Genomic DNA, 14,097 nt, shown 5'->3' on the forward strand with positions numbered 1-14,097 from the left:
TAGGCATCACCAGATGGCCATCTGCCGTGCGCAACTGAGGTCCTTGTCATGGCGTGGTAACCTTCCTCAGTTCAGTTGCCAGTGTGGCGCTCATTACGGAATAGTCGGCATCGGTGTCGATGAGGGCGTTAACAGCATGATTGACGACGAAGACGGCAATTTCGGCAGAAACAATCTTTTTGCTGTCGGAGAACACTGCAAAACCGGAATCGCCCTCGTCCAGTCGTTGCGTCAAAGGAGGGTCTTTTACAGTTCGCCGGGCCGCGACTTCACCCCCAGAAGTCACCGTTCCTAGTTTCCCCTGCGGGGACTTGGTGACCGGCTCCTGAAAGGAGCTGAAGACGATGAGGGCAAACTGGGTGACGTAGACCGGCGAGGCGATGGTGATCTCGACTGGTGGTGCCGAATAGTCGAAGGAGTACGTTGGCCCGTGAGGTAGGCTTCAATTTCGCGGGGGCGCTCACTGTGTCGCGGGCATCGAGCATCAAGGTGGAAGCCGCGGAGACCTAGTTACCGGTATTGACAGTTCCGGTATACGTGACCCGCTTCGCCACAGTGATAGCAGAGCGGACGATTATCCGAGGTGCGCCACATGCTTGCCTTGCTACCACTTTGTCTTGAGATAGACGGCGGATAGGTGGGTGGGCTCGAAAACCTTGAGCCGAGAGGTGGGCTCGAAGCAGTGTCGTGGAATGGCTGCATAGCCTGGTACCTTGGCCGCATAGCAGTATCTGTAGCCGGTGGTGCAGGGGATCGCAATGCCGCTGCGTATGTCAGGACTGGGGCCTCGGGAATCGGCGGTGCGATTGGGGCCAGGGGTGTGATGGCCTGCCGGACTTCTTGTCTGATTACATCCGCGAGGGCTGACACAGGTGGATGGTATCCCACTGCCTGAAGCTGTCGCAATTCGTCCCGAACGATACTTCGAATGAAGTCTGCGAGGGTCTGTCTCTCGCTGTCAGAGCCGATAGATCATGTGGTGGCCGGGATCTGGCGTTCGTATTGCGACGACTGCTGCTGCAGCGTACGTTCCATCGTAGCTGCCTCACTGATGAACTGGGCGACTGTCGTCGGTGGATTGCGCAAGAGCCCAGCGAAAAGCTGTTCTTTTACTCCGCGCATCAAATGCCGCACCTTCTTTTCCTCAGGCATGGCAGGGTCCGCGCGCTTGAAGAGCCGAAGCATGTCCTCGACAAACATGGATACACGTTCGTTCGGCCATTGGTTTCTGCAGGATATGACTTGTTCAGCCCTCTCCTTCCTCTCGGTGTTGCGATAGGCGTCACGGAGCTGTCAGCTAAACTCTTGCCATGTTGCAAAGGAGCCCTTGTGGTTCTCGTACCACGTCTTTGCAGAATCCTCCAAGTACAAGTAAACCCGGCGCAGCTTGCGAACATCGTCCTATTCGTTGATACTGGCAACCCTATCAAAGTGGCCTAGCCAGTCATCAACATCCTCGAAGATGTCTCCATGGAACGGCTTTGGTGTCTGTGGCACGTGAAAAACATGGGCGAGAAGAGAACCATGGGCATCGCTGGTTTGGACCACCTGGCTTGTCATCGCAGTTGCCATCTTTCTAGGTGTCGATGCCAAGGAACCAAATTCAGGGGGTAACCCACGCAGGCGGCGGCTGATTCTTGCTCTGGGAGATGTAGCTGTCTCCACGATGACCGACACAGCCGAAGTACACGTACCCAGCGTCTCCACCAGTTATGTCACGAAGAAAACAAGACCTGCAGCCAGGAGTTCACTTGAACCAGAGCAACGAAGATGTTCTCTTCTTCTTCGCCCCCAAAAACGCGTATGAGCCACAGTGTCTCGTTCATCAATGGTGGCAATATATATATATATATATATATATATATATATATATATATATATATATATATATATATATATATATATATATATATATATATATATATATATATATATATATATATATATATATATATATATATATATATATATATATATATATAGGCAGGCATGGTGCTTGAGTGGCCGTAGCGTTGCATATAGTCTAGTAGATCCTCCGTGAGCGGTCACAACGTGGTTTATTTCGACGTTTTGGCCTAGAGTCTGGCCTTCATCAGAATTAAAGATACAGTTTGTTGGTGCTCAGCTTTATACAATCTCAAATCAGAGGGCAAAGAAAGAGGAAAAAAGACAGAAAAAAAAGAAAAAAAAGAAAAAAGAAAAAGAAAAGAAAAAGAAGGAAAAAGAGAAGAAGAAGAGAAAAATAATATACGGTGGACTCCGCTCAGGCGCCCCCCTTCCACTCTTCCTTCCACTTCCCCCCTCCATTCTTCCATCCACTTCCCCCTTCAGCTCTCTTTCCCTTCTCCCCTTCACCTTTCTGATGTCAGCGGTCTGTGTATGTTTCCTTTCACTAACGCATTCCTGTTCTGTTCTATTCTGTTTTAACTGTTTTGCTGTGGAGAGGTTGAGGAGCCTATTGCCTCGGCTACTCCATATCACAAAGTTCTGCAGCGAAAAATAAAATAATAATGCAGAACGGTACCCAAAAATTAACAATACGGAAAAGGAAAAAAACACATAATAGCACACTGAAACCAGTTCAAATAACATGCCAATACACAGTTTTCTTCACGCAGTTCACACAGTCATAAACTACTTACACGCACACCTTACTACTCTAATGCCAGTATATACATGACCACGTTTTACAAAATACCAATCTCTGGCTGTCAGTCATAGGCGCTTGTCCAGTCCGGTCACCACTAAAAAGTCTGTCAGGAATACTATTGCCTTTTTCTGAAGATGCATCTCAGGCCATGGTCCAAGTAGTTTCTTTATTGTGAGGGGCCGTCTGTCCAAACTTGCTAATTTGTTCTTTAATTTTTCTCTTTCCTTCGCGTATTAAACGCACTCCAAAAGAATATGGCGCACATTTTCTTCTGCATGACCACAATGGCGTTCCGGTGAGTTGAATCGATGTATCTTGTGCAGGAAGCTGGTTGTGTATGCTACTTCCAATCTAAGTCGGTGGATAAATGTCTCTAGGTGTCGTGGGAGGTCTGTCGCTATGGAAAATTTTCTGTGTGGATCAACTTCATAAAGTACCGTTTCCTTTGATTTAGGGCTCTCAAACCACTTCTCCATCGAACAATGGTTAGCTCCTTGCAATATAAAATGTCGAATATCCGTCCCAGATATAGGGATTGTGCAATCCCGTCCTTCCTTCAATGCTTTCTTCGCGAGACTATCAGCATCTTCATTTCCCTTTATTACAATGTGGCTGGGTATCCATTGGAATACGATGTTGTGACCCTGCGATGAGGCATATTCCACAGTTTCTGCAATACATTGTGCTATTTCACCCTTTCTGTAAGGTGATCTCACATTTCTGATTAGTTGAAGAGCAGGTTTGCTATCAGTGCATATCACCCCTTTTCGTGGCTCGGGATTCTCGCAGATAAGCTTAACTGCTTCAAAGATAACGCATTCTTCCTGATCAGACGGCGCCTACTGGCACTGGCGGTTCGGTGTGGGGAAAAAAGAGCTTTTTTAGGAAGTCCTAAGCCTTTAACTACTCTTTTTTGGGAAGTCCTAAGCCTTTAACTACTCGGAGTCCCGTAAACAATTCGTCGTAGAAGGAGGGGTGCTGCGTATTGTGGCAGAGGCTGGTAAGCGGGCATTTTAGGAAGTTCTATGCCTTTAACTACTCGGCGCCCTGTCAACATTTCGTCGTAAAAAGAGGGGTGCCCCGTATTGCGGTAGAGGCTGGTAAGCGGGCGCAATGCGAATTCCTTGACCGCTTCTGGATTACGCGTGTAGTGCACCCTCCCGGCTGTGCACAGGGTTGCTGTTGGGCATGTCATGCATGGCACAATTGATTGGGTAGTAAAATAAAACAGAAAACAGACGACAGCTGCACTTAGGAAGAGTAGTTACACTTGGAATTGTTTTGGGTTGTCCAGTGCCCTTCGCAGCTGCAAGGCCGTGAACTCAGTTACTATTTTCATTGTTGCTGTTATTGTCTTCCAATGCTTTAATTGCTGCAAGTGTACCAGGATTCTCATTTATTCCTCTATCGAGGGTGTTAAATCGGTGGATAAGGTATGACTCTCGTTGTTCACGTTCTCGATTTGATTTATATCCCGTCTCTAAGAGCGTTAGTGATAGTTTGTCGAATGCATGGTCGGGAAGATTGAGATGTTTTGATAGAGGTAGACTTGGGGCTGATTTCGCATGGGCTCTGTGATTATTGAAGCGAATCCTAAATGGTGTTTCTGTTTGTCCGATGTACTGCATACCACACACGTTGCATTCGAGTAGGTATACCACATTAGAGGAATCGCATGTTAGGTTTCCTTGTATGTTAATCGAAAACTTGGATTGCGTGCTGGTTGCTTTGTCTGTTTCTCGCACCGCCTTACATACAAGACATCGTGGCTTTAAACAAGGGCGGCATGAATTATTGGGGGGTGATGTGTTAATTTGAGAGTGGACAAGGGTGTCTTTGAGGTTACGTGGTCGTCGGTAAACGACGCCTGGAGCGGATGGGAATGCGCGTTTCAGACGTTCACTTTGTTTCAGAATGTTGTAATGTCGTTTAAGGATTTTGTTTACATTGGGGAAGTTTGTGCTGTAAGTCAAGCAGAGGTTTGTTCGTTGTGGGTTTTCTTGTGGTGGTCGCTTCATAAGTAAGTCTTCACGCTTTAGTTTTCTCGCTTTTGGAACAGCATTACACCGAACGCACCGAACCGCCAGTGCCAGGAGGCGCCGTCTGATCGGGAGGAATGCGTTAGTGAAAGGAAACATACACAGACCGCTGACATCAGAAAGGTGAAGGGGGAAGTGGAGGGAAGAATGGAGGGGGGAAGCGGAAGGAAGAGTGGAAGGGAAGCCCGAGGGGAGTCCACCGTATATTATTTTTCTCTTATTCTTGTCTTTTTTCTTCTTTTTCTTTTCTTTTTCTTTTTTTCTTTTTTATTTTCTGTCTTTTGTCCTCTTTCCTCGCCCTCTGATGTGAGATTCTATATAAAGCTGAGCACCAACAAACTGTATCTTTAATCCTGATGAAGGCCAGACTCTAGGGCAAAACGTCGAAATAAACGACGTTGTGACCGCTCACGGAGGATCTACTGGACCATATATATATATATATATATATATATATATATATATATATATATATATATATATATATATATATATGAAATAGATTATCAGAGTTCCTTCCGGCTACCGTAATAATAGTTATAAACTTCAGAATAGTGCAGTATAGGAAACAAAACAATAAAATATTTATTTAATCCCAACAGTTTCGGCTGGTGGACCAGCCTTCTTCGGAGGATGTAAGTGTAAGTATCGTCTGAAGAAGGCTGGTCCACCAGCCGAAACTGTTGGGATTAAATAAATATTTTATTGTTTTGTTTCCTATACTGCACTATTCTTGAAATATATATATATATATATATATATATATATATATATATATATATATATATATATATATATATATATATATATATATATATAATCTCCATCTACTCCATCTCCTTCTCCATCTTTCTCTCTCTCTCTCTCTCTCTCTATATATATATATATATATATATATATATATATATATATATATATATATATATATATATATATATAGAGAGAGAGAGAGAGAGAGAGAGAGAGAGAGAGAGTAATTGCGAGAGAGAAAAAGCACGAAGGTGAAACGGATGGAAATAAAAATATCAGGCATATGAGAGGGGAAGGGATACAAGTAAAAACAAACAGATATACAAACACACAAACGTAATACACACACAGAAGGGTCGTAGGCGTTAAACAAGGCGGGTTGTTTGTGGATACTTTAGCAGCGCCTTCAGCGTTTTGTGGGGATTAGCTATGTCATATTAACATTATTATGCGGATTTTTACGTCCCAAATGCACGACATCAATACAAGGGACGCCGTTCACGAGGGCTCCGGGTACTTCCACCATTTGGTGTTCTTTAAAGGGGCCATGCGACACTTTTTGGACAGCCTTATTTAGCAGCAAAACGCGTGTCGCGACGATCACTGAGACGAATGCAAAAATAATTATGAAAATTGGTACATGGAAAGTGAAGTTATGAGTCCTCAAGGTTTGAAACTCCAGCAGATTACGACGAGAAACGTTTTCTTCCGCATTTCGGTCGCCTGCTGACGTGAAAGATCACTTCCAATTCAGGCGCGCGTCTCGTAATGACATACCGGAAATGTCATCTCATGGTGGCCTTCACACAATACCTCGCTACTGCTCTTTTTGACGGCGTCGTTAGCAAGGTTACTACGAACAACGTGCGTCGGGTAGCAGACGCTCCCACGGTCTCACTGTGTACGATACACAAATGCGGTTCGGGCGGGGTCACTTCTTGGCTTGCTTGCAAGACGCGTTCTATGGCAACGCCGGCTACCCCGCCGCGGTGGTCCAGTGGCTAAGGTACTCGGCTGCTGACCCGCAGGTCGCGGGATCGATTCCCGGCTGCGGCGGCTGCATTTCCGATGGAGGCGGAAATGTTGTAGGCCCGTGTACTCAGATTTGGGTGCACGTTAAAGAACCCCAGGTGGTCAAAATTTCCGGAGTCCTCCACTACAGCGTCTCTCATAATCAAACGGTGGTTTTGGGACGTTAAACCCCACAAATCAATTAATCAACGCCGGCGCCCATCGCCTGTCGTATGTTTGGCTCGCTAAAAACACGGCGTGCATTTCCAACTTTATAGTTGCTGGCGTACCATAGCCTCGTTCACAGGCTAAGTGTTGTGTTCATTGTTATGAAAATACATAGTAGAGAACAGGAATAATTTCTTTATGAGAAAGTGTAAAAGGAGTTTTTCCTCTTTTTGGCATTCACACGTATGACCTAGCTAACACGATATAAATATTGCACGCTATTTTTCGCGCTAAGGCAATCCAAAGCGAATAATTTTTGTCGTGATGTCACATGAGATGACATCACTTCCCATAACAAAATAGCCGATGTGTGTCGCCGCAGTCTGAAACCAACGTAGTTTGTCTCATGAATTAATATATTAACAGCGTCAATTTCGGCGTTGACAATTGCGCAACGATATCGGCACGTTCCACAGCACCAGAAGAACCAATGAAAAATATTTGCCTAAATGGTGTCGCAGGGCCCGTCTCAGTGGTAGGCTCAGCTTTCCGGCATTCTTAACCACATCTGAGACAAGAAGAGTCTGAGATAAGGAAGTACAACGCCCCGTTTCCTTTTCACCCTTAATTGTTGTTGGGGTCACACGTCCTGCAAGAGGAGGGATACAAAAATTTTGGAAATAGAAAGTTAGAAACTGTCGAATAGGACGTTTCGAGAACCGATAAATTTTCTCCTTCCACGGTTTTTGGCCAGCTTTGTTGCTTCAAATATATGTTAAGTGGTCTTAATTCAGCAATTAAGCGGAATAAAAAATATGCGTTGTTCACTTCACACAATAGTAGGCAACATGTATTTCATGGCTTCTTCATAGAGTTCGTTGACATAAGTTTGAACTCTGGATTGAGTTAGGTGAGGCATCCCATATATTGCAGAAATTCAGTCTAAATAATCTACTGTTTAGGTTTGAAACGTCGACCTAATGTAGATTCAGTTGCAACCTCAGGAAATTGGGGTTCCTTAACGTTTAATAAAGCCAATACACAGAGAGTGAACTTCTTTGATTTTAATGAGCATAACCTTAATTTTTTTGCCTTTCATTTTGAGAGGCGCTAGTTAGAAAACAAATTAGGCTTGAGTGTATTGGTTGCCAAATATTTACAGCGGCCGCGAAAACCAAATGTAACAGGGCCCTAGCACGAGTCAGAGGTGAAAGGGAAAGCAGCCTTCTTCAACTTCATATCCTTCATCTCCTTCTCCTCCTTCTCCTTCCCCATCTCCTTTCCTCCACCTCCATCTCCTTCTCATCCTTATCCTTCTCCTCCGTCTCCTTCTCCTTCTTCTCCTTCTCCTTCGCCTCCTTGTCGTTCTCCATCTCCTTCTCCTCCATCTCCTTCTCCATCTGCTTCTCCTCCTTCTCCTACTCCTCCTTCTCCTTCTCCATCTCCTCCTTCTCCATCTCCATCTCCATCTCCTTCTCCCTCCTTCTCCATCTCCTTCTCCATCCTCCATCTCCTTCTCCATCTTCTTCTCCATCTCCGTCTCCTTCTCTATCTCCATCTCCTCCATCTCCTTCTCCTTCTCCATTTCCATCTCCTTCATCTCCATCTCCTTCTCCATCTCCTTCTCCTCCATCTCCTTATCCATCTCCTTCTCCATCTTCTCCATCTCCTTCTCCATCTCCATCTCCTTCTCCATTTCCTTCTCCATCTCCTTCTCCATCCCCTTCTTCTTCTCCATCTCCATCTCCATCTCCATCTCCATCTCCTTCTTCTCCATCTCCTTCTCCATCTTCTCCATCTCCATCTCAATCTCCTCCATCCTCATCTTCTTCTCCTTCTCCATCTCTATCTCCATCTCCTTCTCCATCTCCATCTCCATCTCCTTCCCCTTCTTGTCCATCTCCATCTCCTTCTCCAGCTCTTTCTCCTTCTTCTCCATTTCCATCTCCTTCTCCATCTCCATCTTCTCCTCCATCTCCATCTCCTTCTCAATCTTCTCAATCTCCTTCTCCATCTCCATCTCCTACTCCATGTCCTTGTCCATCTCCTTCTCCTTCTTCTCAATCTCCATCTCCTTCTCCAACTCCTTCTCCATCTTCCACTCCTCCTTCTTCTCCATCTCCTTCTCCATCTCCTTCTCCATCTCCATCTCCTCCTCCATCTCCAACTCCTCCTCCATCTCCTTCTCCTCCATCTCCATCTCCTTCTCCATCTCCTTCTCTATCTCCATCTCCTTATCCATCGTCTCCATCTCCTTATCCATCGTCTCCATCTCCTTATCCATCGTCTCCATCTCCTTATCCATCGTCTCCATCTCCTTATCCATCTCCTTATCCATCGTCTCCATCTCCTTCTCCATCTTCTCCATCTCCTTCTTTATCTCCTTCTCCATTTCTATCTCAATCTCCTTCTCCATCTTCATCTCCATCTCCATCTCCTTCACCTTCTCCTCCATCTCCTTCTCCATCTCCATCTCCTTCTCCATCTCCTCCTCCATCTCCCTCTCCTCCATCTCCTTCTCCTTCTTCTCCAACTCCATCTTCTTCTCCATCTCCTTCTCTATCTCCTTCACCTTCTCCTCCATCTCCTCCTCCATCTCCATCTCCTTCTCCATCTCCATCTCCTTCTCCATCTTCTCCATCTCCTTCTCCTGGAAGGAGATGGAGATGGAGGTGGAGAAGGAGATGGAGATGGAGAAGGAGATGAAGAAGGAGGGAGAAGGAGATGGAGATGGAGAAGATGGAGAAGGAGATGGAGAAGGAGATGGAGAATATGGAGAAGGAGATGGAGGAGAAGGAGATGGAGATGGAGAAGGAGATATAAGAGCCCGAAACAGCTGCTGAATACACGAACGCCGAGCTCGTTGCTCTATCTTCGTGTTACTCGTCTTTTTGGTACCCTTCGAATATCTAAATACGTGCACAGTATTTTTGCGATCACCGCGTGGCTTTCGAACAAGCGGTTCTACTGTTACACAGATGCTCCAGTTTACGCAACACATTGCTTCTTTCCTTAAAGACGGAAAAAGGAGTGACGTCAAAATTTTTGGCTATTCGAAGGTCTTTGGCATGGTTTTTTTTGCTAAAGTTTTAACTTCTTCGGAATTTTATGCCAACAACAAGCTAATTATTTGTATAGCAGATTTATGGCTTTCACGCTCAACATTTGTTACGTTTAACCACGTGAAGTCATCTGACGCACTTATCAAATCAGAAATGGGCGTCAAGGACGAGTGCTTGGTCCATGTTTGTTTATTGTTCATGTAAATGAGGAAGGAGAAATTATCAGTGATGCTCAATTTAGACTTAGAATGTAAGCAGACGACTGCGTTGTCCGCAGAACCATCTCTAAATGCCGAAGATTAGGACGCTGAAGTGTTTTTTTTTCTTCGTTTTGTAAAGGCAGTAGAACATGGTAAACCTCAAAAAGACTGTAGCCACGATTTTTAAATAAGAAACAGCCTTTTCATTTCACATACGCTAATTATGCTGTAAGTCCAGTAGGTCTTATGTAGTTCAAAAATATTGGTGTAACTCTCACGGAAAATTTATTATAGCGCACGCATGTCGAAACAATCTGTGTGTTTTGAAAAAAGTGGTTAACGATTCAGAGTACTGGGTACTCTACTATCGAAGCCGTCACATCAGCGATGGTCTCAGCACTAGCTACCAAAATCTTCGAAAGCTTTGACGTGTCTGATGCACGTCAAGCAACTCGACAAAACAATGCTGACGGGCGATCGTGGTGGTGGTGCTGGTGGTGATGCTGCCTTAGGCGGAGTTAGCCTGCAGACCTGGTTGGCGATTTCTCCTCCTCGTTGACTCTTTCTGTGTGGTATGGCTCACCATACGTCACTTAATCCCATTTCTCCTAGAAAGCGTAAGACTATGTTAGCCACTTGCTTGCGCATCAGCCACAAACCTACCGGAAACACATCGACCTCACAGTATCCGTGGGGCAACCCTCCTGTTTTCACGCTGTCCATCAATGCCTCTATTTCACAGCAAAACCGCTTGCATGGCAACAGATGGTGCTAACAGCGCATAAGACTTCGGTGAGACTGGAACATGCGTTAGTTGCTTCGTCGCTTCACAGCACATATAACATAACTTTGTTAGTTTCTGCTTATAGAAACAATAGTGATTATATTTCCCCACTATGACCAGCGTTTCTCACGTATACTTCACACGCGCATGTTTTGTGGCTGAAGCTTTTCTCGAACATCGGCGCACTTGCAGTCATGTTGTTCTCCTTCATAAATAAGATAGTTCACACTGGTTTTAGTGTTTTAGTCCCCATATTCTTCGCTGCATCTTGTGCACGTCATACCCAATGATTTGACAATCTAAATATCAGCTGTTAGATCGATTCAAATTTGTATTCCTTGCTCTCTCTCTTTTTGTGTTTTATTTTTCCTGGTGAGAAGTAATTGTTTTGAAATATATTCAGTGCATTCGCAAAATTATCTGTGAAAAGAAGAAAAGTTATTATAAAAGAGTTTGGTGAAATTCAGTGCGCAACAGAGCACTATGGTTGTGTTGTTGAATCGATGGTTTATTTCAATTTCTACGGGTACGCTTCTCGCGCAACTGCGAAAATTCTTAAGTTAGTCACACAGTGGGAAACATTATTGATGTATATTAGGCGACTGCCCACAAAGGAGGTCGCAAAAAAAGATTTCCAGGGAAAACAAGAAAAACGTGGTAAAACAAAATAGGAATTTAGGGCAGGTTACAAAACCCAGATGCAAGTTTCGTTGAAATCGGTGCAAAAGTTGTTCACACAGAAGAGTTGAACTTAATTTACACTGCGCCAAAGCCAATAAAAATATTTTATGAAGTCTTGCGAATATAACGTCCGAGAACTTTATTTTTTTAGGGAAACGTTGGACGTGGCTTGGTCGTAAGGCATGATCATAAGCTTTTGATGGAAATTTCGCCTTTCTCTGAGGTTAATAACTTCACTGCAGAACCAAGCTATGCGTAAAAATATTTTTTTTTGGAAGAGTTTACACTAGTACTGCTGTTTGTCAGGGTTAAGTATTTGTGAAAGTGGGAGCCAAAGGCGGGCTGTCTTCTGCACTATAATGATAACTGCTATTCTTTGACGTCCACAGCATTCCATCAGGATATACGCCAGCTGCGAGAATGGCATGTCCTTTGTGGTGCCTCGACCAGCCGCAAGTACGTCTAGAAATTCCGGGAATCAAAAAGAAAAGCAATCACTCAAGAGTAGCATTGAAGCAAGCAACACTGCTATTATTACATGAGTTGTACTTAGACCGAACGCAGATATACACTGATGGGTCCGTCTCGTCCAGCAGCTCATCAGGTGCCGCTGTAATTCCGGCTGCAGCAATGACAATCAAGTTTAAGTTGTCGCATATGACTACATCTACGGCATCAGAGCTCGCTGCTATAAGGGCTGCTTTACAATATCTCGTTCAAGAACGTCCAGGAAAATGGGTCATATTCTGTGATTCGAAGGCAGCGCTTCAGAGTTTGCAGTCTGCCATGCGTAGGAGGAGTCATGACCAATTGGTGCAAGAAATAAGACATTGCCATCATGAAGCTCTAGCACGAGGGCATGATATTATTATGATATTGCTCAACCCGGAGAAATCTGAGATTCGCTCGAAAACTTGTTTACAAAGGCACCATGGGCCTTCACTAAAATATATACGATTGATACAAAAAAAGAGAAGATTAAAGCATACTTAGGTAGAATATAAACCGTTCTTTTAAACGATAAATGCCCACGTTGAACCAACAGATCTGGGATCACGAAATCAAACGTATAACTGGTACAAGCGAGGTCTTGCAAAATAAAAACTACCTTTATTTGTTTCCGTGCATTGAATCAATTGGACGCGTTCCTCGCAAGCTGTCGCTCAGTGGGGCTTTGCAGATCCCGGAAAACTCAATTTTCCACCCACATCAGTATACACCAACGAGCGATTTCGTGTTTTCGAATGGTCGTTGGAAAACAACGATATCATGTTTTCGAAGGCACGATTATGAGCAGTATTACAGGTAATTTCATTTGATGAGAAAATATTATCCCACATTTTTCAAGTGCGTATGACGAAAGGACCACATGAAAATAAATGGTGTGTTTCACGCGCAGTAGTCTTTCATTTATCCCACGCGTGAAACTTTATGGCACTTGTATATTGATCCCTTCACCTGGTTGTTGTCTGGTTTGCGGTGTATTTTGACCTGTTCTGAATGCTAAGTATTTCGTAACGAACCGAACTCACTTTGACCGCTTTTATATACGTATATACCTAACTAGCCGCCTGCGTCTGGAAGCTCTGGTCGTTGTCCCCTTTAACTGACACACACCAAAATTGCTTATCTCACGTCATGACGCCCTCCGGTGCCTTGAGACACGTATACCCGTATGCCACTGCCCACAGAATGCTGGTATGATGGTTGGATGAACTTTGTTTGGTCCTTCGGAACGTGCTTTAGCACGTTGCCGGCCGCTCCCACGTCGTAACAGAAAGACCAAGGCTCTCCGCTGCGTCGCGGGCCCGGTGCACTGCCCATAGCTGTTGTTCAAGTCCGGAGCTTGCCATAGCACCCTCCTACTTGGACGGCGGGATGACTTGCCCTCAGCGTAATGCGGGGCACCGCCGGAGCATATGTTCCAAGGTATAGCTATATCGTGGCAGTAGAAACATTTATGAGTTGGCTGCATTTCGGGATAAATTTTGTTCAATAGTGCGGGATTAGGGTACGCCCGTCGTGAAGAAGCCTGAGCGTCTCAGCCTGTGGTACGCTTAGTTTTCTGTGCGGTGGAGGGCATTGTCTCCGCGCCATGTAAAATGTAAAATGATCCGTAGGTTATTCGACGTTTGTATCAACCAAGGAACGGTGATCCGACTCGGAAAAGTCATTGCGCGATCTCGTTATGAATCTTGTGGGGCAGAAAATGCGAGGCAGGCGTCGGCAGCGTTGTCGGTGAGGGAAATACCGGAGGGAATATTTAAAAGTCACGATTATAGAGTCGCAATCGAACGGATTCATTCTGCGTGGCAATGAAGTATTCGTGCACAAAACTATACAGCACCGCTTGAAACTGCTTTCGAAAAAGACTTCTAATGACGTCATAGCGCGTCGGCGTAAACTCTTCTTGCAGTGTTTGATATCGTCGTTGTAACAATGCGATAAACACTGAATACGATATGAATAATATATGAAACACTCATATGATATGATACGCGGGGTTTAACGTTCCAAAACCACCATATGATTATGAGGGACGCCGTAGTGAAGGGCTCCAGAAATTTCGACCCCCTGTGGTTCTTTAACGTGCACCCAAATCTGAGCACACGGGCCTACAACATTTCCACCTCCATCGAAAATGCAGTAGGTCCAACTCGAAACGCTTGACTCAGAGCGACGATAAAAGGAAAATCGGTTATAGGCCACGAATCGCCTATCTGATTCGAATGACAAGGATTCTAGAAATGAG

At 44.8% G+C, this 14,097-nt stretch overlaps 1 pseudogene; it reads right to left on the reverse strand.

Moving 5' to 3' along the window:
• Positions 1-2,638: 2,638 nt before the first annotated feature.
• LOC142766099 (uncharacterized) lies at positions 2,639-9,232 on the reverse strand (annotated as a pseudogene).
• Positions 9,233-14,097: the final 4,865 nt, after the last annotated feature.

This window comes from Rhipicephalus microplus, chromosome 6, assembly GCF_043290135.1.
Source record: "Rhipicephalus microplus isolate Deutch F79 chromosome 6, USDA_Rmic, whole genome shotgun sequence".
Taxonomy (NCBI): Eukaryota; Metazoa; Arthropoda; class Arachnida; order Ixodida; family Ixodidae; genus Rhipicephalus; species Rhipicephalus microplus.